The 24,215-nt window shown below is 42.7% G+C and overlaps 1 protein-coding gene across 16 annotated transcripts in view; it reads left to right on the forward strand.

The window, feature by feature from the left end:
* TRIM2 (tripartite motif containing 2) overlaps positions 1-24,215 on the forward strand; it is an 88,356-nt gene that overhangs the window by 20,084 nt on the left and 44,057 nt on the right. For 2 of the 16 annotated variants that reach the window (XM_066996080.1, XM_066996085.1), the window contains exons 1-2: positions 7,778-8,371; positions 9,627-9,767. The exons of 6 other annotated variants lie outside the window; for them this stretch is intronic. The gene's annotated coding sequence lies outside the window, so the exon portion shown is untranslated. Of the gene's footprint in view, positions 1-7,777; positions 8,372-9,626; positions 9,768-23,034; positions 23,430-24,215 lie in introns of those variants that run through there. 8 more of the 16 variants (XM_013175144.3, XM_013175148.3, XM_013175159.3 and 5 more) reach the window with 6 other exon arrangements.

Below are 24,215 nucleotides of genomic sequence, written 5' to 3' on the forward strand. Positions count from 1 at the left end.
GTTCCTCTCAGGGATTCAGCTTATTAGCAGGTGCTCTGTTGATGTGTCCTATCTGCTTGACATTTATCAGCTAAGGCTGTGATAAGAGAGAGAGACATCAGCTGTTTGAGTCTGAACAGAAAACTGAATTGTCGGGTAACAGAAAAAACATCCGAGTGCGTGAAAGAAGCTGTGGGAGCCTGCTGTCAGGTGTGGGTAGATTTCCTTGTAAAACTCCTCACGATCAGCACTCAGGTCTCCATGGGGATAGAGACTGAGGTTTGCAAACAACCCCTCCTCAGCCTCCCTGGATATGGTTGTCCTCTCTCTTAAGTCTGGACCCTCTGACTAATATTCTCCATGCTAATATCCTCAACCTTCACCCACACTTGGGAAAGCTTTTAAAATCTTTAACTGTATTTTTTGTTTTAGGTCCATTTTCCTAGGTATTAGAGATCCTTTTCTAGGTAAGGGATGTTGCTCCTAGTAAAGTGCAACGTACTGCTTCATTCTAAAAAATGAAAACTGTGGTAAACATGTAGCCTTTTCAATTAAAAAAAGAAAAAACTAGGAGGGTTTTAGCACTCAGATCTTACTTGGATATCAAAAGCATAGGGTCTCCACCTGCTGTCAGGGTTTTATTTTGATGGCGTTACTCAGTGAAAGCACTGTATCTAGGAAAGAAAATGATTGTAAAGCAGGGTATATATGCAAAATTCACCCCAAAACAATGGCAGAAGTTTCTCAATCAAGAATTTGCTACAGAGACAGTCCTGTAGAATGTTTTGCCTGCGATATAGTGGGAAAGACAGGTCAAGGCAGAAAGAACAGGGACCTTCCTTGCCTGTGGTGGAGGGAACTGCAGTGGCTAAGTGGCCTTCAGACCTGTGCTGCCTTAAATCTGTGTTTACCAGAATCCACTGGTCTTTTTGATTTCTCTCCCTCCTGTCCTGTACACCTGGCCTTTCAACTGGCCTGGAATGCTGAAGGAAACAGGAATCAGCAACACATAGTACTTGTACCAGCTGTGCTCTGTTCCCATGCTGGGAAGATGCTCCCTTGGCCTCCACAAGCAAGCCCTAAGCTTTCTTCTTACAGGAATCACTGGCTTACAGAACTGGGCTATCTGCATTGCTGCATTGGTTTGATAGCGTAGGCAAGGCACAGTCTGGCTAACCACCTTCTTTTAGGATACGTACAGAAATGGTATAAAATTAATTGCTGCCTCCAGGTGGCCCACCCAGATTCCTCTCTCTACCTTAAGTCTCTTGGGCCCAGAAAGTAAGCTATGTCCCAGTATGTGCTCAGGTAGTCGGGAAATGTTATAGATGCCACTGATCTTTCATCCACAAAGGAGCTTTAAAATTTTTTAGTTTCCTTCCTTTTTGCCTGCGTAGCTAGGTTAAAGGTCTGAGAAAGCAGCAATTTAAGCTTACAGCATAAAAAGGCCTTAATTGAGTGGGCAGCTTGCTGTGTTCTGTCCTGGTTGGTGCTGTCTAAAAAAAAATACCTTCTGTCATCAGGCTTTTCCTCTTACCACTGCTGCTTCATAGCATGTGAAACCAAGAAGCATAGTACCCATTAAGCTTCAAGGCTAGTGCTGTAGTTTACCTCACATAATCAATTCATACTGGGGCTCATGTTCTTCCTGACTTCTTTCTCATTACACGGTGTCTCCAGCGGGCATTTTTACCTCATGCTCCCTAAGTATAATGCCCTAATCTGCTGTAAGACAGATGTTAATGTTTGTTGTAGTAATATACTGGCATAGAATTCTGCAGGTCTTATTCTGGCAAAACTTCTGCTGATGGCAGCAGCAGGACTGGTTACTTAGGGGCTGAAAATGGACCGTGAGAATTACAATCTATTTTGGAATGCGTTGTTTAACTTTTTCTTCTGACTGGGACACTTAATTTTAGAGCAGTAACTTTGGTCTTCTTTTCAATTAGTTTTTTGAATGTGTGAAAGCAAGTTGATAGGCATTTGATGTGGTCAATATTAACTCCAGCATTGCAGTGGCTGAACTTTCAGCATGTAACAGTTTTCAGACGTGGCTTTTTTGAGACCCACTGTCTAAAGAAATCTTCCTCCTTTCCCACATTTTCCCCATCATTTTCTGTTGATATCCATTCTTCTTTGTCACTTTGAAATCTACGCTTGACTCTTGTACACATTTTGGGAGCCAGTGTTACATCAAAATGTTTTCTTGGTTCCCGGTAGCTGTGGAAAATGTAATGCTGTTACACTTCAATGCACAGATGGGAATAAGTGAGCTAGAACTTCTGTGGCTCTGACAGCAAAAAAAGAGGATGTAGGAGTGGGAAAAGATGATCATGTAGGTAGGAAGAGCAGGGGAAACATTCTTGTATACGTGCTCAAAACCTAAATGTGGGTATCCTCAGTAGAGATTCCTTGTATTTGCATCTGGCCCAAAGCCCTGCGCAGCCAGGAGCCCCTCAGGCTTTCACTCTGGTTTTTGGTGTCTCCTAGCCTAAGGCCCCTCACCCTTTGTCCCAGTCTCCAGCTCATGACAGTGCAAAACATCTACCTTCTCACTCCCTACAGCCCATGCCCCCATACCTCAACTGCACAGTTCACAACCTCTCCAGCTTTCTGCCAGAAGAGCTAACTTCTTCCCAGCTGTCCTCCTTAATGTCTTTGTTCCACACCATTTAAGATGCTTGTTCTGCTTGCCTCACAGCCCTTAAAAGCTTCCCCAAAGCCCTCCACCCTCTGACATATTCTCCTCCTACCCACTTTTTGTAGTCTTTCCCACTACAGTCCTGCGTTTGCAGTCACAAACAGGCTGTTTCTTCTCCCCCTGATTTCCAGGTTCCTCAGTGCAAAGGTCTCAACATACTTTCTTTTTCCTTTCTCCTTGTACTTGAGGGCAAAAGAGTAGGGTAAACCAAGCATATACTGGCCCTTTATGCTATAAGAATGGATGGCTCCAGGCAAGGCTAGAGAAAGACTAAGCCAATAAATATTTAAGCTTGGTACATTTTTTAGAAAATGTAGCCCTTCCTGTTTATTTTGCCAAACAAACTGCCCAGTATTCAACACGTATCTTGTGAACCAACTTCAGTCTCACAAGGGCTTTTCAACTGCTTGCTGTGGTTATCCATGTGCTCTTTTCTTTTTATTACTGGTCACATGGTAACACTTCTGATTCTTGGATGAACAACACTTATTTTTTTTTAAAGGAGGGTTTGGACACATTACTTTTGGTTCTGAACTTCTCATGAATGAAAATGTATTATATCAGTGTTTCCTGGACGCTTGCTTTTGAAAGAAAACATGCTTAGGTGAATGAAAGTTCCTGAAAAACAGTAATACTGAGACAACATGATTTAATAGGAGCCTGGACTGGTGGTTAATTTTTGAGGATAGCAAACTATGTATGATTCAGGGCAGTACAGAGTAGAGCTGTGGGCCTGGTGTATGCCAGAATTTAAGGGCCATGATTGCCATGGAAGTGGGACTTTGAGCTTCAGCAGGCAGAAGCAGTGTGGTGCTTACCTGCCTGTGTCGTGGTATATTTTCATGAGCAGCTTGAGAAAGTGGCTCACAGTCTTCATTCTTCCCCCGCTCTGGTCCATAATGCTCAATCTCTGCATCACCCGTGGCACTCACCAGACCTGTGAGCTAATTCATCTCACTTGCCTTGCAGAAAGTTGATGCATTTTGCTGTGGGTTCATTTTCTGCCAGGCGATGAACTGTATCCATTCACTGGGGGTCCAAAAATGGCCACACCCAGATTAATAAAAAATTGCCACGGTGCAAGGTGAGAAATAGGAGTGTGCAGCTGGGGTGTGGGGAAGGGAGACAGGAACCTTTGAAAACAGCTTAATGTTTGTCTTTAGGAATCACATCCTTCCAATCTTTGACCTTTATGAACGCCCCTGGCAGAAATACATTGCATGCTCTTTGCTGGCTTATTTGTGAACTTGAAGAAGACAAAGGAGTATCCAGCCATTAGTTCCTGCACTGTGGGCTTCAGAGTGGGAAAGAAGGGCTCACCATAGCAGCTCACTTAGAAGGGACAAGGCTGAACGTCTCTGTCACCAGAGCTCTCAGAATCAGATTATGTGCCCCAGGCAAGCCTAGATCCCTGCAGTCACAGATGTTAGTGAGAGTTGATGTGAAAAAGTGGCTTAGTGCTATGCTTGTTCTCCCTTTTTACTGGGGAGAGCCAGGGGCTACTGCAGGCTGTAGTGAAAATATCAGCAGCCTTGGGGCTACTCCAGCTATGGCATCAAGGTTATAATGTAATATATTTGTCTGAGCTGTGTATTTGCTTTCTGTGGAAAAGGAGTGTTACTGCATTATAAAGCAAAATACCAACAGCACTGAAGCAGCCCAATCCTGATCTAACAGTAGGAGCAGACTGCAAAGGATTATCACGGTATATTATCTCTTCAGATCATCAGTAACTTGAAGGGGGACAGACTTTTGCCAAACTTAAGTCACTGGACAACAATCTGAAATACTAAAAAAATGAAATATACAGTAAGAGAGTAAATTCACAGTAATGAATACAAGCTCAGCATCTGAACCCAGATCCGAGATATTCCATGTGCTGGCTTTAAATGTTTTAAATCACAACTAATTCTTCTTTAAAAAAAATGGGTCATTTTTTTGCCAAAATCTACATTATTATATTTCATCAACAGTAAGAGAACTGAAGCTTCACCTTGAACTCCTCCTCTAAGGGTCGATTTGTCTTTTTATCCTACTTGTGGTTTTTCAGTCTGTACAAAGCGTGACAGCTTGTTTGCATCAGAAGATTCATATAGGACTTGACCTATGACCAACCTGAAATCTACATAAATGTATTTAAAATCCTATACCAAGTAGTCTACTCTGAGAATGAATGGTGAACACGTAGCTGTGGTGCATCCCTGGTTTGTTAATCTGCCATCCTGAGCTTCCATCATTTTGCAATTTCATAGGTTCAAATTAAATGTCGAGGTGCATTCTCCAACAAACCCAGACCTTTCACCTATCACTTTCTCAGTATTTAAACTGCAAAACAACAGGATAGAAAATAAATTGCTTCCATCTATACCTTTACAATATAGAAGTTCCAACAAAACCACACTAGGCTCAATGGGAGCAGAATCCAATCCAAGAGAGAGAATTTCTGCCACCTACTGTGCATCAAAACCTGTCACTGACTGAGGAGGGGCAATTTTCTTTGCTTTAACAAAGATACAATGCAGTTAAAAAAGAACATTCCAAGAATCTAAATACAAAGCTGCATATAATAAGTATTATCAAGATCTAAGCTGCATCCTTCTCCTCGTCCTTGTCCTGCTAATACTGCTGATATAGTTGATCTTGGTGAGAAGTCAGGGTTGTTTTCTATTTACATGGAAAATAACAAGGTTATTTTGTAGCTGGCATTTTAAAACATCCCTAATGGAAGCTGCCGTTTTTCTGAGAAAGAAAATTGTTCTTAGCGGATTGTTTTCCTTAACTGATCTGGTCTTTGTTGCAGTCATTCCTATATAAAGCTTTCTACAGTAAACTTTTCTCTCATCAGCAAACAGATGAATGTCTTCTATCTCAGTTTCTCAAGAAAACTAACATCCCTGTGCTAGATAGGAATGTGATCCTTGTCTGCCTCGAAATTCATGGAGATGGTGTGTGAGAAACTGGGTATCAAATGATGTCTTAGCAATATGCAGGGGAAAGCAGTGGATGCTGCAGTGAGGGGACACGCAGCCAGCCTGCTTCGGGGCAGGAGATATCTGTGGGCAGCAGGATGCTTCTACTCACATGGGTGATACTAAGGAGGAAATGAAGAACAGGAAAGGAAGGGGAAACAGTTGAAGAATAAGAGTGATCCCCAGAGCCTGGAAAATGAAAGATCATTTAAAATAAGTCCTCTATTTCTGAATCTTGAATTTTATTTATTTTTTTACGTAGCAGTTATTTGTGAAAACACCCTTGATGTAAATGGACTGCAGTATTTTTCTGAGAACAAATAAATTGAAGGGTACCTGAGAGATCAGTGTAAGTAATGCCTTTGCTCCTCAGGGCAAAAAAATATTGTCTGCACCAACATCACAAACTGAAAGTGGTAATTTCCACCTACTCGTCACTTTACCACCATGTGTTCCCAAAAAATGATTTCTTATTCCAAAGGTAATGCTCGTTCAACTTGTCCTGTACTATATCAATACAGAGGGGAAGAGAGCCTGTCCAGAAAGCCACACGAGGGCTATTCTGCTGTACCCTTGTGAAACAATTTCTGACCCTAGATCTGAACTCTGCTCTACCAGGATCAAGTCCTTTGATTTCATGGAAAATATCAGTCCTGATAAAAGTAATATGTAGTCAATTGACCCCAAGTGTTTACTAAGAAAATAATAACTCAACTGTTAACCAACCCTGTTTACTGCCATATCAAAAAGCTATGTTTGCTTCTGCTGCTGTCTGTGCATTTTAAGTGTTTTGCTGTTAACCTTCTTGGGGGAGCAGAACAAAAGCAAAAATGCTAGAATGCAGGCCAAAGATGTACAACTGTGGTAGCAGTCAAGTAGTAGGACGCATGAAATCCGTTCTCATGTACCTCTTGTTTGTGTGGGGTGCTCTGGTGTCTAATAATATGACTGAGCTCATGTGTAGCCCTTTACATTGGATCACTAGATTGTATTTCACTCTTCTGGAGGGCTGCCTGTTTTCACAAAAGCTGTAGGAATGTAATACCTTAGAGAGCCCTAGCCTTCTACTGGATTTGATCGAAATTATTCAATGGCTTCTACAACTGTTGGAAGGAACTGTGATAGCACAGGCAAAAATACACTTCTATATTAATTAGAATCTTTTTTTTTTTTTTAAATAACAATCCAGTCATATCAATCCTGAATCCAAGTGGAGGATCATAATCATGCAAAGATGAAAAATGGAGCAAGTGACAAGGCTCAGGATTTTCAGGCAGACTGTTTACAATGGTGTTTTTATTTTGTTAATGACTCACTGCACTGATTCATGCTTTAGTGAAAGCTGCCTCATTTACAGATTCTCAGCGTCCAAACAGAGTAAGCTTATTCCCAGCAGAAAAGCTTGCAAAAGTTTGCTGGCAAAACTGAAGACTAAATCAAACTTGATATTTTGAAGTAAATAACACAGATAACAACAATTTTTTGCTTCAAGCAACAGCAAAACTTCATCTTCTGTAAACAAGAGGAAATTTGTTTTTGCAATTTTTTGTTGGAAAAACCATGTAGTTTTGTACCGACTCAAAACCTCGAGCTACCTAGAAATGTAGGTGAGCACTCAGGCCTCTTGCATCTGAATGTTATCAGGGCAGTAGATCTTTAAATAGCTGAAACTAGGGTGTGAAAGTGACTTAGGAGCTTCAAGTCAGGGACTTTCACTGGGTGCTTTTAGAAATTTTATTTGTGATACTTTTTGTAAAGTGCTCATTGTAATTATGGACAGGATCACCCCAGAGGCTCTCTATCGAGCAACTGCCCGTTGATTGTGAGTTGCCTTAGTAGAGGAAGAAAGAGCAAATCAAAAAAAAAGAAAACAACCAAGACCCCAGTGGGTTTGCTTCCCACCTGGAAGCATTTAAAGGGTGTAAGTGGATCAGCATTCACTTCCCTGTTTATAAAAACCAGGTTGTTCTAACTGAGTTGCTCAACTGTTGAACTAAGCAATGCACTTTTTTTTTTTTTTTAAATTCCCTTTCCGGAGACGCTGTTTGTGCTGGGAGGGAGGGCTGCAAGCTTGCTTTGTTCCCCTGGGGGCGGAAGAAAAGTGTCTGCCACCTCCCTGAGCCGTGGGGTGCTCTCTGGGGCTGGGGGCTGCTGGGGGGGGGCAGCAAGGCAGCCAGCCGCACGCACGCAAGAGTGCAAGCAGACTGGCGTGGGGCTGCCTGTTTATTTTCAAAGCCTTTGTACCTCAGGTTACTTGTAAGGCTGTTGCTCGGGGAGTTCAGCTAAAGCTGGGCTGTGTGTATTCCCCGGTTTGCTCGTAATTTGCAGTTTATGAAAACCAGATGGATGACTCCGTGCTCTGCAAGTTAGCGTAGGGATGCGAGCTCCTGACATGAGAGCAGCTTTTACAGAAAACACTGAGTTAAGAAGATTCAGGCTCAAGCTAGATTGCTTCTTCCCTCCCCCCCTTTTGTCTATTTTTACTGCATCACTGGTATGTGTCCAAGGAGAGACGGCCATATCATTCGGAAATACGAGGGGATAAACTTTTGACTGTTGGATCTCGTCAGGCTGAGAGGCTCTAGAGTAAATGAACTGGGAGAGAGAGAGAATTAAAGAGAGATTTCTTTAGGTGAACTTCTATGGTTGTCTGCTCTGCCAACAGCATTGTAAAATAACGAAGAAACCGCAGCAGTCCTTTCCCACTGTCTCTCTAAACAATGTAAGTTATCCTTTCACACTCGTCTCTAACTATCCTCCTGCTTTTTTCAGCTCTCGAGCGTTTTGGGAGAGTAGTGGCTGAGCAGCGGGCGAGCTCCTGCCAGGAGCTGAGCTGTGTGCGAGAGCGACAGCTTTGTCTTCGTTTCTGTTCCTAAAGTCAGGGTGGCAGCGGCGGAGTCCGAGCAGTTTGACAGCACCTTTCTCTGACAGTCGTGCCAGCTCAGCTTTAGGTGGCTGTCGAAACCTTTAAACCTTTTCAGTGCTTGTGCAGAAATCCGTTTGTGGCTGGCACGAGACAATAGGATATGTTTTGATTGAACCGTGCGCGTCGAGCTTGCTGTAAGAGCAAGCGTTTCAAAGGGGATTGATTGTGTGATGCTGTGTAAACAGGACAGGATGTGACGGGGAAACAAATGCCTCCTGCTCTTTAATATTTAAAAGCAATAACTGAAACAAAGCCAAGCAGTTTGCCGAGGAAAGGCACAGTGATGTTTATTCAAAGCAAAATAAATCTCTGTAAATCTGAGAGGGCAATGTCAAGGTATTATTAGGAGGGAGACTTTTGCTTCTCACAGGTGTCAGGTTTTTTGAAGTTGGCAGTTGGCATTAATGACACCATATTCTGTTGTTCTGCTTTTGTGAAGATTAACCTGAGCCAATACCTGATGCATAGCTCCCCTGCTAAGCATGCACCCCACCCCCCAGCACTTTTTTTGGTTTATTTTACTGTTTTCAAAAAGCATTCTAGGCAGACTGTCAGGCAGATTGATAGGGTTAAGTAAGAACAAGGAAATATAATGTATCAGGTAATATACCAGGAATAAGACAATAATCACCCTGAAGTCAAATATTCGTCAAGCCAGAACAATTACATAAATGTCCATTTTTATGTATATAAGAAAAATGTGGTGAAAGTACAGTGACTAAGTAAGTATTTATTAGGTAAGGACATGGTATAAGAAAAGCCACCGTCTGTTCCAGCCTCAGATTGTTTGTCTTTGAGGGCAATGGATTTATTACCTGGATAACAGCTCTGTGGCCAACTATTGTGATATAACCATCAGAAATTTTCTTTCTTAAAGTTCCACATTTCCACTTGTGCAAGAACTGAGCAGAAATTGACCAGTGATGCTCATGAGAGCTTCTAGGCAATGTAAAATGTTTGGAATAAGTTTAGGAATGTAAATGTTAGGGTTTGAAAAGTGTATTAAAAGGCTTGGTTTGTAAAAATCTATATAAACTTGTTTATTTTAAAGCTAGCTTCATGACTTTCTGGAAGATGGACTCATGAAATCTAAAGCCTGGAGCGGTTATAGAGAGAAGGTACCAGGAAGCTACTGTACCTGATCTTGAGACTGCAACGTCTTGCTAGAAAACAAAGAAAGCAGAAAGCTGAGGTTAGTCCCTGTTTCCAGAGAGGTTTTTTTGGGGGGTTGTTCTATTGGCTGTTGACAAATGAAACAAGGCTTTTGTGCTTTATTTACCCTTGTCCAAAATTGTTTATGATAAGCCAAAGGTTTCCTTAAACTTCTCAGCAAAGCATCTGACAAACTTGTGAACAAACTCACATCTCTGATCTGGTCCTGCAGAGCCCGCAGTTTGGCTATAAAGAACAGCTTGGTGTTTTCTTTAGTGAGGGCTTCGTCATTTTTTGTGAGATACACCAAGGCTTTCCTGAGAGGGAAGGTTAAACAGAATCTCTTTGTTACTCCAAGGAGCATCACTAATGCATGCTGCTTGAGGGCCAGAAGGAAACATGCAGTGGATTTTATGACAGAACAAATTCTAGATGGAAACATCTATTTCAGCCAACTGGGAAAAAATTTCTGTTTTTTTTGTATGCAATTTTAAAAGGGAGACAGCAAATGTATCATGCCAGATACAGAATAAAAACTAGAAGTCTATGTTTAATGCCTTTTTTTTTAGGGCAGGGGAGAGGGGGAAATGCAGGTCTTAATTTTTTTTTTTTTTGTGGAAGTTGTTTTCTGTGCATGAATTCAGTGGAATCTTGGCTTTGAGGCTAGGTATGAGATAAGCAGTGTCCATGTCCTGACAGCATGAGTGCTGTCTGAATTTTGTTATGTCCAGCAGTATGCACAGTGGTTGGAATTTCAGATCTTACCTGGACGAAGATGGCAGTGCAGCTGGGGGATTTCCTAAGCCCATGATAGTATTTTTCTCTGGCAATCCCAGCTTAAAGGTCAGGTTGTTTACTGGAAAATCCCAGATAATTGCTGCTTGAAGCCATCTCAAAAACATGTTGGGCCTGTCTTTGCCTGATAATGGAATTTAATTAATTCATAACAAAACTAGGATTTGAACAGCTTATATAAACACAGTGAGGCTCCTGGTTCCTTTGAGGAAAATTGGGGAATTAAATGAACTGAAAAGGTTTGGGTGTTCTAATTCAGAGAACAAAGTGTTGTACATTACTATAGTAAAGCTGAAATTTAACGATCTGCATAAAATATTTCTGCATAGCTTTGCAGAAATGTGTAAGATTGTGTCTAGACACATCAAGTATTTATACAAAAACAAAGGCAGGATGTATGGTAAGGTAGGAGAGATTCTTGGGCCAAGTGTAAATGAAATGGATTTGATCAGTTGGCAAGCATGTTGTCTCATCAAAATAAAACATGCCCGAGGGTACAGGTGTAGCTGGTTTGAACTATTTGTTTATATACAGCAGCAAACATATCTTTACTCCAAATAATTCAGTTTATAAAGAATGATCCTTGATAGAACTGTGCTATAGAAGAGAAGAACACTACAAATTGAAATATTTTGTATGGACAGTGCAGTATTATAAAAATCCATTAATTCTTAAGAATCTACAAATGGTTTGAAAACTCAAAGACAATGTTTTTCAACTTTTCTTCCTTTTTTATTTTTTATTTTTATTTTTTAATTTTTGGAGCCCTGAAAACCTTCTCCTAGACACCTGCCCATCCATACTTTGCAGGATAACATATATGAACTTGCTTTTTTTAGTCAGGCTTCAGGGACCATATTGAAGAAATCCCATGAGTGTCAGAATAAAATCCACAATTGCTGATCCTATGCTTGGCTGACACCTTGAACCAAAATCAGATATGCTATTTCCAGAGACTGCAGGTTGTGGTTTAAGAAAAAACAAAACAAGCAAAAAACCTGACCATGTGGAAGTGTGTGACATGAGCTGCTATTAAAAAAAAAAAAAAAAAAAAAAAAGAGGGAAGACTCCAAAACAAAACCAGTACTTATTGAAGGGAATAAAAGTTGGAAAGGAAACAATCATTGTTTGGAGGTTACTAAAATACTGAAGGGAAAAGATCATGGCTTATCAGTCATAAAAATAGACTTCACCTCTTTGTGCCTCTGTTTTTGATGGGTATTTCTTATGACATGCTTCTTCTGTTAGAATTGAGCTTGCTCTTGTATTTGTTACATGACATTACTGTATTGTAGACAGTCTGTTGGCGTGTTGTAAGGTTTATGTTGACATGTGCCTGTAATGGGAGGAGCTTCTTGGTTGCAGATATTGAGCTAATGCAGTTTGGAAAAAAAATCTTGTTTTGTGAGAAATTGTGTGAACCTTTCCCTTGCTTTTTGATCAACTGGAATTAAGCACACCACCCTAGGAGCAGAACTCATCTTGATCTTTGGAGAGATGTAGGTGACATTTCTTATCAACCTTTCTGATTTGTTTTATTTCTATAAAGACCAAATTTTATTTCTGTGATTGAAATAATTAAATATTTATTGTATAAATTGCAATATTAAAGACATTTGTCTACTATTTTCTACAATAAACTCTCTGGATATTTTCAGTCACAGAATCTGTAGACTTATCCTGGCATTGCTTGTCATTCCTTCTAATATTTGGGGTGTTTTACTATATTTGGATTGGGCATTGCTTATTTTAAAAGGTGGAAGTAGTAGTTCAGTTTGAAACTGGACTAGTATGAAGTGAAATAAATAACATAACATGCCGTTCTAATGTACTGTATGGGGAAAGCCAAGGATCTAGTCAGTTGAGAAGTCTGTTGGCTACCAGGCAGCTTTCCCACTTGCCAGCTGGACGTTAGGTAAGAGCTCAAAAGCAAATCCCATTCAAAAGGAAGAATTGAAATAGCAATTGTAATATACTACTTGAGGCAGTGAACAGCTACTGTGGCAGGTAGATGTGGTCTGGCTCCATCCACCTTGCTGCTAGTTTGTTGCAGTAAGGTTAAAAAAGGCATAGCTAAATTAAGAAGGAGGTTAATCATAGACATGTGAAAAATGTTAACAGCATGTATTCTGGCACCTCTTATGTTACATGGTGATCTGCTTGACATAAGCATCAAAATATATCCTGTATAGCTGGACTGCTACCATAGCTGTTCTGGCAGCAGTTTGTTTGTAAACCATAACACTTTACTGTTAGATACTAGATCTAGTCTGTTTTAACTTTAAGAATATACCCTGCCCCTAGGAGAAGACAAACGGCTGTAGATGACATGTAATCACCTATAACCTGAAAGTTCCCCTGAAAGGACTGGACAACTTGGCTTGTTATGGTCAGCATTTTGCTCATGCGTAAAAGCATTATTAATTCTCTCTCACTTTGAAACCTTCTGAATATTTGCAGTCTTGGATGGATGTTAGTAGTAATTAAGTAGGCGGATCTTCCACTCTTAAGTCAGGGTGGATGCCCTCTGCAGAAGAGATACGACTGGAGTAGATGCAGTTGCCTCTGGACAGTTTTTAAATGCATGAGATGAATGTTCAGCAATCTGCCGGTTCCTAATCCAGCATGGATTTATTTGTTTTAGTATTATTAGTCTGTCTAAACATGTGTATGATCAGTTTATTTCTGGGTGACTTTCTGTTGTTGGTTTGTGTTGTGTGTGTTTTTTTTTGTCATGTAAAACTATTTGCTCTGTGTTACTATGAGCTTCTGTTCTTGACTTCCCCCACTCTCATTCTCGAAATGTAGAGTGACAATTCCCTCTTTTTCTGTTTATTTATTTATTTTTAATCAGTATTGAATGCTAGGCTTAATGATGTCCTTTCATTGAATTTGTCGTTTGAAAAACTGTCACATGGAATGATGGCTTAAAGGAAAAGTGTAAATTTTAGTCTGCAAAGATTTACATTGTGCCTGACTCCTATGCCCAAGCTTAGTTGAACTGGGTTATTTTTTAATTTGAAGGTGTGTGGTATCTTGCAGTGTGCTTTGTGTAGTGCTTATGAGTTGATTTAGCAAGGAAAGAGCAGTGGTTATATTATGTTGAACTTTTGACTGATATGAAGACACTCCTACAGCTTGTGCAGATCAATAAACCCTCCAAAGCAGTGATGGAATATTGAACTAATGCACTTGACATAATTACTTACAAAAAAAAAAAAAAGATTGCACTCAGAAGATTTTGCTGAACTTGGAAAATACTCTTGAAAAGATCCCAACAATATGTTGAGCTCAGCAAGTTTGCCGATGACGCCAAGCTGTATGGTGTGGCTGACACGCAGGAGGGAAGGGATGCTATGCAGAGGGGCCTGGACAGGCTCGAGAGGTGGGCCTGTGCGAACCTCATGAGGTTCAACAAGGCCAAGTGCAAGGTCCTGCATCTGGGTTGGGGCGCTCCCAAGCACAAATACAGGATGAGTGGAGAATGGCTTGAGAGCAGTCCTGAGGAGGATTTGGGGGTGTTGATTGATGAGAAGCTCAACACGAGCCAGCAATATGCACTTGCAGCCCAGAAAGCCAACCGTATCCTGGGCTGCATTAAAAGCAGTGTGGCCAGCAGGGTGAGGGAGGTGATTCTCCCCCTTTGCTCTGCTCTTGTGAGACCCTACCTGGAGCGCTGCGTTCAGCTCTGGGGCCCCCAGCACAAGAAGGACATGGACAAATTAGAATGAGTCCAGAGGAGAGCCGCGAGGATGATCAGAGGGCTGGAGCACCTCTCCTGTGAAGACAGGCTGAGGGAGTTGGGGTTGTTCAGCCTGGAGAAGAGAAGGCTCTGGGAAGACTTTATTGCAGCCTTCCAGTACCTAAAGGGGGCCTACAGGAAAGCTGGAGAGGGATTCTGTCAGGGAATGCAGTGATAGGACAAGGGGTAATGGCTTTAAACTAAAAGAGAGTAGATTTAGATTAGATATTAGGAAGAAATTTACTGTGGTGTTGGCGAGGCACTGTCACGGGTTGCCCAGAGAAGCTGTGGATGCCCCATCCCTGGAGGTGCTCAAGGCCAGGCTGGATGGGGCTTTGGGCAACCTGGTCTGGTGGGAGGTGTCCCTGCCCATGGCAGGGGGGGTGGAATTAGATGGTCTTTAAGGACATCAGTAAGGGCCTATTTTCCCCAAGCTCTATGGCATTACATTTAGAAAAATGGAGAGTACCTCTGCAGAGAAGCAAGGTAAACACATCAGTCTTAAGGAAATATCACTAGAAGTCTTCTTTTTTTTTTTTTTTTTCTTCCCTGAAGGATAAACTATGTTGGAAAAGGAAGGGGGATGTGGAGAAATGGTAGGTTAATATTGTATTCACTAAGAAAAGGTTCCCTGCTCAGAGTGATGACCAGTCAGACTCCATTGTTGTGTGTCTTGTTCATATGATGTAGAAGTGAGTGTACATGCTAAAGACGCTCTGTGGCTCTCAGTGGCATTCTTCATACAACAGGTTGTGTATTAAGGCAGCAGTCTGATGGATTCATTTCACCTGACGTCCCTAAATAGCTCTGCTAAGTAATAAAAACAGCCCTGTAGTGCCATTATTGTCCATTAACTATGCAAAAAGGGAGTGGCTACTATGACAGCTCCTATGATGTCTATACTGAGTATTTTGAAGGTGAGACTGGGTCAAAACAAAAGTAAATCTAGCTCAGCCTTATAATCTGGATGGTGGCTGATAGTGGGTGCCTACAGAAAAGCATAAGAATAGATCAGACATATAATAGTATGCCCCTGAATGCTCTTTCATCTTCAGTGATTTGTGCTTCCAGCTCTGCTTCTGGTGGAGGTGGTGTCTTTATATTTAAAAATCTTGAGTCAGTTTACCCTCCATGAATTTGTCATTCTGTCCTGGAATGCCCGTAAATTATTAACAGCTGTAGCATCCTGGGGCAATGAGTTTCATAGCTCACAGAATGAAATGTCCAGGACATGGCTGATAGTCTCAAAAGGGGTTTCTCATCTGTGGCCATTAAAAAGAAAGATTAAAAGGCAGTAGATATAAATTGTGAATAAAATTTAACTCAGAGTTACAGGTTCATCAGCATTCCAGAAGCATTTGTCTGAAATGTGTCCTAACAGCCCCTGACTGTGCTAACTGAGACAGAGAAGAAGTTCAGCACCCGAAATAGTGCAGAGCATGTATGTTGTATCTGTAACTGGTTTTCCACTAGGATTTCTCAATTCCTTTTACCAGCAGTGCCTACAGCTGGTTACTTCACATACTTTTCTAACAGGTGTTGTCGTTTCGATGATACTGCATATAACCTGTATCAAGAACAGCATGTTTTGTCTTGTCACATTCATCACAAGGACTGCTGCTAAATTCTCAGGCAGCTCTTACATCGCTTCACAGAACTTGCAGAAAGAAGAATCTGGCAAGATCTAATCCCGTTCTCTGACCGCAAAAGATTCAGTCTTTATAAAGAATGAATATATAAAATACAAATCTTTATATCTTGCACCTCTTTCGTTACAAAAATAGCCCTCATCCAAACTAAAAGCTTTCTATGAAAACTTATTTCATAGCGTGTACATAGCCCTGTGTGTTTGCTAGCACATGGGAACCTGTAATAGACGTCCAAGGGAAAGCTTAGGAGAGTTATTCTTGGAGAAGGATAAAGGTGGGCACCTCTTCCTGCTGCTCCTCCTTGCAGCTTGTTATCTGCTCTAAAAACTTGTACCTCGTGGAAAAGGCCTGAGGAAAGGCCATGCTGAGGCAGTGTAGCTGCTTGGCGGGCCCTGAGGAAGGACCACGAGGACTGACTGGAGGCCCGGCCTGCTCAGGGCCACGGGGGGCCTGTCAGGTGGCCCCCTCTTACTGTGGCTGCAGTGAAACCCTGCTGTGGAAATGCACTTCGGGAACTGGTGCGTCTCTGCAGATAAGGCACAAAACGTGGGGAACACATCTTCTATGCTGCAGAAAGGTTTCGGCTTTTTCCCACAACAACAGTTCTTTAAATAGGAGTGCAATCAGCGAGCGAGTGTCCTTGCTGAGGACTGGAGAGGCGTGTTTACTCGGTGAAGTGCAGCCAGTGGGTGTTCCCAAGCTCCGAAGTGCTGGAGCTGAATAATGCTAAGTCAAATGGAGTGACCCTGTGAGTGTGGAGGAGGAGAAGACAGCATTGCAGCCAACGGGCTCCGGCCGTGTGCACTTGGAGCTCCCCACAAGAGCTGCAGATGGCTTTGTGTTATTGGTTTTTGGTCGGTTTAACTCCTGTGCGTACAACTATTGTTATAACCCACAGAGTTGCTCTTGCCAAGGTTATTCTGACACTGTCTCACTGTTTCTGGTGCCAGAGTACCTGCCGTATGCGGCTATGTGTTTACCTACTTGCTGTGAAAGTTCAGTGTGGCGTTATTGCCAGCGTAAAGAGCCTGCCTGGGCAAACCCCTCTGCCTGCCACTTAATGCTTGGTTGAGGTCTTCTCTGAGACCAAGGATGATATATAGATGCTTAGACATACATCTGTGTGTTTGAAAGGCATTTCAGTTCAGAAGAAGGCAGCAGACATAGAAGGTAACATCGCTGTTGGCTCCGAGCGAGAAAATGAGGTGGATACTGTACAAAAGCTCAGGTAAATACAGAGGAGCAGCAAGCAATATTTCATCCTTTAAACAGTGCAAGTGCTGCAGGTTATGTGAACCTGAATTCCGCATGCTCACGGGCTGGGGAGGGTCTCTTCTTCCTCCTGTCCTTCCCAGTCTCTCTCCCATATGTGTTTTTGGCAGAAATCCCACTTGCTCAGGCACCCTATGTACACAGACCATGTGCTATGGAGACATGAATTCTTTCCTGTGCCTGTGTTGTTTGCTTTTTTTTTAATGCTTACACTGTCTGCCTTTTCTTGCTGTGAAACGTCTGTATTTTTTCTCCCAGTTTATTTTTCTTATGCTGTTTCTGTTGAGAAGTGGGGTTTTGAAGGTTGAAAACAAAAAAAAAAGAAAAGAAGAAAGAAGCCTAAAGGGCTGGCAGTTTCTAGGTTAATTTTGCATAGAAGTTGCATGGCATGTGGTAATAGCTGGGTGCTGTCTTGTCCCTTGCTGTTTTGAACTTTGTGCTAATTCAACAAAATCCAAGTGAAGTAAATGGAAACATAAGCAGAGGAGAGGTCAGTGGGGAATATATGATTAAACTCAAGGCTGTCACCTCTCCTAAAGGGTGCAGAACTGTAAGATCAAGCAGAGATGCAGCATGGGGCATGTCCAGTGTTTCAGGAGGGAGTAGAGGGGATGATCTCTGAGCAGTTCAACCTTCACCGCACAGCTCAGGACCAAGCATTTGCATCTACCTTTTACTTTTCTTGCCATTGCTTAGCAGCTCTAAAGTGCCTAGAGCATTTTTTAATGTACCTTATATCTAACACTATGTAGAAAAGGCCAGGAACCTCTTCCTAAACAGATTCCTGCTCAGCCTCCTGCTTTTTGTACTACCTGATGTCCTGTGCCTGGAGGGTTTAGCAGTGATTAATGTGGAGTCTCCGTGGAGCACTTTTATTTCAAGTAGCATTTCAGAGCAGCTGTTTATGGAAGCTGCAGTGATTTGAGGCACAGTTTTAATTATTTGCCAGCTCAGCTTTTTTTTTTTTTTTTTTGAGCTCATGTACCTAAAAAGGCTGAACAGAGATCTGTTAGTGTTAATAAAATAGATAGGCCTAGAGAGTCAAAAATGTATAAGTGTGAGGGTTATGTTAATGGCACTTGGTAATTAATCAGAGTAGTTTTTTTATTTTTGCATGGATGCTCTGACTAGCAGCTTTGGATGGCAAGTGTAGAATTTAAAATCCTTTTACTTAGGCCTGCACAACATCTAGCCCATAAAATAATTATTTGGATCTGCCTCACTGTGGATTTTTTTCTTTAAAATAGCTCACCTGAGAAAATGATGTTTTATTAAACATGGAAAGGGCTATGGTCCTGAAATGAGGTCCTGAAAACCTCAGACAGACAAATAGCCTTAAAGTAAGTATTACATCTCAGGTGTGTGATTACTGTGTGATAATATGAGCTCTAACCTGCCAGCCTTACCCCTTGGTGTGTGCAGGGCAGCCAGCAGAAAGGCTCCCCTTCATCCGAGGGCGAGACTGTAGGAACATGGGTCTGTAGGGAAGGAAGCAGGACCACCAAAAGGTCCTGCTTTGCACAGGGTTACTGCAGAGGGAGGCAGAGGTTGTGGGGATGGGGAGAGAAAAGGAAAGGGGGGGTTAGATGTCAGCTGTAACCCTTTCCTCCTCTCCAACTTGGAGTATAAAGCATAAGTATGTTGGTGTCTTAAGAGGTCCACCCACTTATTTCAGGTACACATGTTGTTATAGGCTTTGATTACAAACTGAGGAAAGGAAGGGAGAAAAAAACATTAAGCAAGTAAAACTATTTAGCCTTCATTTATAGTGGTGGCTTCTATCCTTGTTATTCTGTCTTCAGCAGCTGAGAGCCTGTAAAAGAAACCTAATTCACGACCTTGACATCTGGCAGTCGAACTGAGGGTGATCCCATTGCCGTGCAGAAGAGATGTCAGGATATGGAGCTGCTTTCTGGTGGCTGCAGTGCCTGGCCCTGCCACCTTAATGGAGAATGCCCAAAAGGTGAAAGACTGACACACAGGAGAAAAGCAGCTTGTGCTCGGTGCTGCCTGTCTTGCAACATCAGTGCCAGAGACAGGGAGAGCCGCCACATCAGCCAGGCTTGCTCTGGTGGAGCGGGGAGGCCAGGCTGTCCCTGCCACTGCTCTCAGCTGCCTGCCTGCTGCAGGCGTGCTGCAAAAGCCGCAGCCTCGGCAAGCAGAGCTAGGTGTAAGCAGGAGGTAGAAAGAAACAGAATAAGGTGGCAAAGGCGGAGGAGGATGTGCGCTGCGGGGACTGTGAAGGTCTCAGTAGCCCAGCGTTACATCCTAGGCAAACCTTTCAAGTTCCTTGCCTCCTCCGGGTGTGACAAGCCATGTGTAGGGTCACAAGCTTAGGGGAAGAGCATCTGCCCCACTGGATCACAAGATGGGCAGGTGATTGTGGCTCCAGGCTGTGGCACGGGGAGAGGAGCCAGCACCTGACAGAGCTCCTTTCGGGGCAGACGTGTTGTGGCTGCCAGCAGGGCTGCAGTGGCAGGAAGCCCTGGCTTTTCCCTGCCAGCCTGAGCTACTGCCTGGGCTGCTGGAGCACGTCGGGTCGGGCTGCAGGTTGCACTTGTTACAGCGGGGAAAGGTAAAGGCGCTCCACCACCGCCATCCCATCCAGATGACTAAGGGCCCGTGATTCCTGGCGTGGGCACGGTCCCACAATGACAGAGCCTGGTTGTTTCACCCCACCTGATTTCCTGGTGCCAGGGTCAAATTAACAGTGTGGAGCCAGGGGGTGGCTGGGACAGCCCATCCTGTCCTGTGTTTGTGTTCCCTCATTCCCAGCATCATGGCTTTGGGGAATTGATTTCTGGTCGCTCCCACCTCTTATTTTCCAGACAGTCTTATTTCCTGCGACTGTATTATTTAGCCATTTAGTTAGGGCTAACCCAATAATTTTTTTTTTTTCTGCTGACCTTAAAATCTTCTGTAGGGCAGGCTGAGTTAGATTACTCTCCCTTCAGTCAATTTATGGCAGAGACTTCATTGCAGGCCATTAATCTTAACCTGCAGTGTTTGAATGACTTATTTAATATTAGGGGAAGGATGTAGCAATATCCAGCTATGGTCTGTAAATTAGCTACAGGTTTGGGGTTGGTTTTGATTGTGGGTTTGGTTTTTTTTTTTTTGGTTTTGTTTTGTTGTTGTTGTTTTTTGGTAACTTACCTTTTATGAGCTCCCTCAAAATGCTAATTCAGGTTGTGTTAGAAAAAGGAGAAGAATAAATTATTTGAAAAACGTGACAATTACAGGGGATGATAGCAGAGGCTAGACCAGTCCTTTCTGTGGTGCTGTAAAGATGGCATGTGCTATATATTTTCCACAGAACTTACTTCCGATGGGTGCAGCAAACTTCTGTAGAACAGTTGTGTTTTTTGTTCTTTTTCTAAAAAGAAAAATAAATAACAACAACCACCATGCCCTTCCCCCAACTCAAAACAGACATTCAATAAACCTGGTTGAAACGGGCTGGTAATAACTGGTATGGGGTAAAGTGCAAGATTGCTCACTGAGCTACAAATCCATTTCCTCTTCACAAGGGAGAAGGAACCCATGTGTCAACATTAAACATGCAAGAACCAGAATCTCAAGGGAAATGAGATTTTCTGTTGTCTCATTTTTCGGTTGTCTCATCTTCCTTGCCACAGTACCACGGCTTTGTTTTGTTTAAGAAGCAGAATCATTTCCAGAATATAAGATCATTGTCAGAAGGCAGCTTCTTGGAGTTAATTACATGAGAACTGCATTTTGAAGCAATCTCTCATTTGGAGTTGTAGTTCCCTGTGAGAGTGGCTGTAGCTGGGACTCCTGCGGTCTCCTTTGGCCATGAGGTATGTTACGGGAGCGGTTCTGAGTCGAGGGGTTTGTAGTCCTTGCTACTGACTGTAAGTGGACATAGTAATTTGAGCGATACTTGTCGTTCTGTTTTAGTGTATGTAAACTCGATGCTGGAAACGAGCAAGGAGAAGCAAGCAGCTAAGCGATGCCTGTGTGCTTCTGTCTGAGTCTTCCACCTCAGGTCTGGGAGCGCGCTCCAGAGTTTTCAGTCCTGATTTTTGTTTTAAATGTGCCTTTGTTCAAGTGGCAAAAACAAAAGACCTTGCATCTCCTAGCTGTGGGAGTTAAAAATTTTGCTTGTTCTTTGTAATGGAGTTCTCTACACAGCTGAAAAAGAAAAGCAAGAACCCAAAGAAAGAATAGCAGAACCCCACCCCCACCCCTCCAAAAATATGCCTGAAACTCTGGCCTTTTCTTAAACTGTGAATTTTGCCGTGCAGATCCCTGCTTCTTCTGACCTGCTGAGTGTGGAGCTAAAATGAAACAGACTTTGTTCTCTTTGACAGAGTTCGGCACATGTCGAGGGAATCAGAGGAGCAGCATTTTGGCATGAGCACCCAAAATCCTAACACACGCACGCATGCTGCCTGATGTTTCATTTCAGGTTATAAACTGGATTACAACATGCTTTTGCCCTGTGGGCATTACCCAGGGAAACCAGGCTGGATCTGCACGATGTATAAAACCAATCTGGTTTAGTGATTGCCAAGTGGAAAATAAATGATGGGTAGAGATTCTATGTTTTTAACAGGAATTTAGATTAAATTTCAGTCATGATAATGGTTATTAACACTGTTTACCTGGTCAGCCCAAGAATGGAATAAGTATATTTTGGAAACTGTTTAAAGAGCGTAGGACAACTTTTTCAGCTGTGAGGTCTAAACTAACCCTACCTCTTCTAATTAAGTCCAAGTAGCACAGACAGTATTTAAAACCAACAGTTTTTATTCCTAATGCAAACGAGCTTTTGTGTCCTTTTATTTGTGGGAAGCTTTGTTAGCCTCAGTGAGCTGAAATACTTGCATATGATTTGAGGTTTTTTGTTGTCGTTTTGTTTTGTTTTTTCAAAAGAAAAGATTCACTGTATTTAGAGATGCAAATGCTACCTTGTCTGCAAAACCCACCAGCTGTTATACTGGAGGACAAAGCTAATTCTATGTTGCTTAGCTTCAGTAGGGTCTGTGTATTCACAAGCATCTTTTTAGCAACTTACTCTGCATAGCTGAGAAATACCACTGACACCAACTTTATTTCCTTTGGTAACAGCCTGGTAAAATCTGAATTGATCTGTGAGTTAGTTAGTTAGTTAGTTTAAATAAGTTATTAGATTCACTGAGGGAATCCAACTTCATGTTAATGCTTGTGCAGAAGTTCAGCAGACTGCTGGCTCTGATTCTCTTGGTCCTTGAATGTGAGGTTACGAATTGCAGCCGTGATTGTTCGAGCTGACTTGAGTCAGGTTAAACCCGTGGCTTTGCAGTGCAAGAAGCCGCTGCTGGTTTGTGTGTCAGTGGCACAGCTCTCGGGAGAGGTTCCTTGGTGCTGCTTTAAACATCTGGAGGGACAAAGGGCGTTTGTGGGGTCTTTTGTCGGTGCTGGAAGCTGGAGCAGGGGAGAACCGCACCGAGAAATACTCTGAATCCTGGACAAATCCTAATGCAATCACTGAGCACTAAGCTTTATCTCCCTTTCTAAATGAAAGTGCTTTCGTTTCATCTGCGGCGGCCGCCCCGATAACCGACGTTGCGCAATAGCGGCTCTCCCCCGGGGACTCAAATCCCTTTTCCGATTTGCGAGTAATATTTGCATATGTATTTCTGGGCTGCATTGACATGCCAGCTGCACAGTGGTGGCTGTCTCCGCCCGCTAATCCTGTAATAACATTCTGGTGCCCAAATTCAATGGCCCTGCGCAGAGCCTCTGAACAGCTGATCGCTGAGTAGGGAGGGAAAAAAAAATAACCCAGCGAATCTCCTTGCAGCTCTCTGCTGCATCCCTATCCCACAATGCCCTGCACGCTTTGCTGCAGTCTTTCTACACGGGCTGAGTGAGAAAAAGATGTGCTAAATAAAGATTGATTGGTTTGCATCCTGAAGGGGTCTCCCACTTGTAAATGACCCGGGGGGGAAAAAAAAAAATTCATGACGACTTCACTGGGCCTCCTCTCGTTCTTCCATTTTTCTTTCCACCTGTCCTCTTCGTGGAATGGAGCATCACTCCTTGGAGCACAAAATACCCTGTACCTCTAATGGTGACCGTGCTCCGATAGGCATCCTTAACCGGTTTTACGCGTGAGGATTGAAATATTGACAGATGATGTTTTGTTCGTTTGGATTACTGCGGAACTGCAGCTCCATCCCTGCAAGGATTTGGTCCTCAGCACTGCACTGATTAAGCTATTTTTCTACAAAGATGGGTAGGTCGAAAATGCTCGAGTTTTGCTCAGTGTTATTCCTGGTGGCTGCTGTTTTGGCCCCGATTGTTCATTATGCTTCTGCATGCTGTAAGAATGAAGAGGGTTGCTGTGTTTTAAACAACAAGGCACCAAACTGATTGCAAGAGTGGGAGAGAAAGGAATGCAAATGTAGCTTATCAAGCCTTCTACCCAAGCGGGCTGTGTGGCGGTGATGATTATTGATGTACTTGCTGTGTTCTGTATCGGCTGATTTCGGGGCTGCTGCTGTAAATGTCTCGAATCTGTCCTTTATTCCCAAAAAGCGTGGACAGATGGCATGTCTGTTTTAAGGAGTTTTAAAGCCCAGCTCCCCCAGTCTTTGGAGCAACATTGTTGAGGTTCCCCACCCTTTCTTACCGCTCTCAAGGCCTAACCGTTCCTTTGCAAACGTTGCCATTGGAAACCTAGTCATTCATCATACATGAATAGACCCTCGGGTTGTGAATGCCATTGATAAGAAGAGGATGAACAAGCTGCATGCAATTTGTTCTCCCCAGGCTGTACTTTCAGGCTAGTTGCATTTCTGGCTGGGTGGAGTTCAGTGATAGCAGCATCTCAGCAAGAGGGAATTCTGCTCTTTTAGGAATAAATCCTGGGAAACGGACAGTTGCAAGTTTTCCCACTGGCTCTTTCTCAGCTGGGTCATGGAAACTAACAGAGAATTTGGTAACGGTTGAAGAGATAAGTTACAGACTTGTAGAAAGGGTACACTTCTCTATTGCGTGACTATTTGTCTGAAACAACTCT

This window comes from Anser cygnoides, chromosome 4 (assembly GCF_040182565.1).
Source record: "Anser cygnoides isolate HZ-2024a breed goose chromosome 4, Taihu_goose_T2T_genome, whole genome shotgun sequence".
NCBI classification, from domain to species: Eukaryota; Metazoa; Chordata; class Aves; order Anseriformes; family Anatidae; genus Anser; species Anser cygnoides.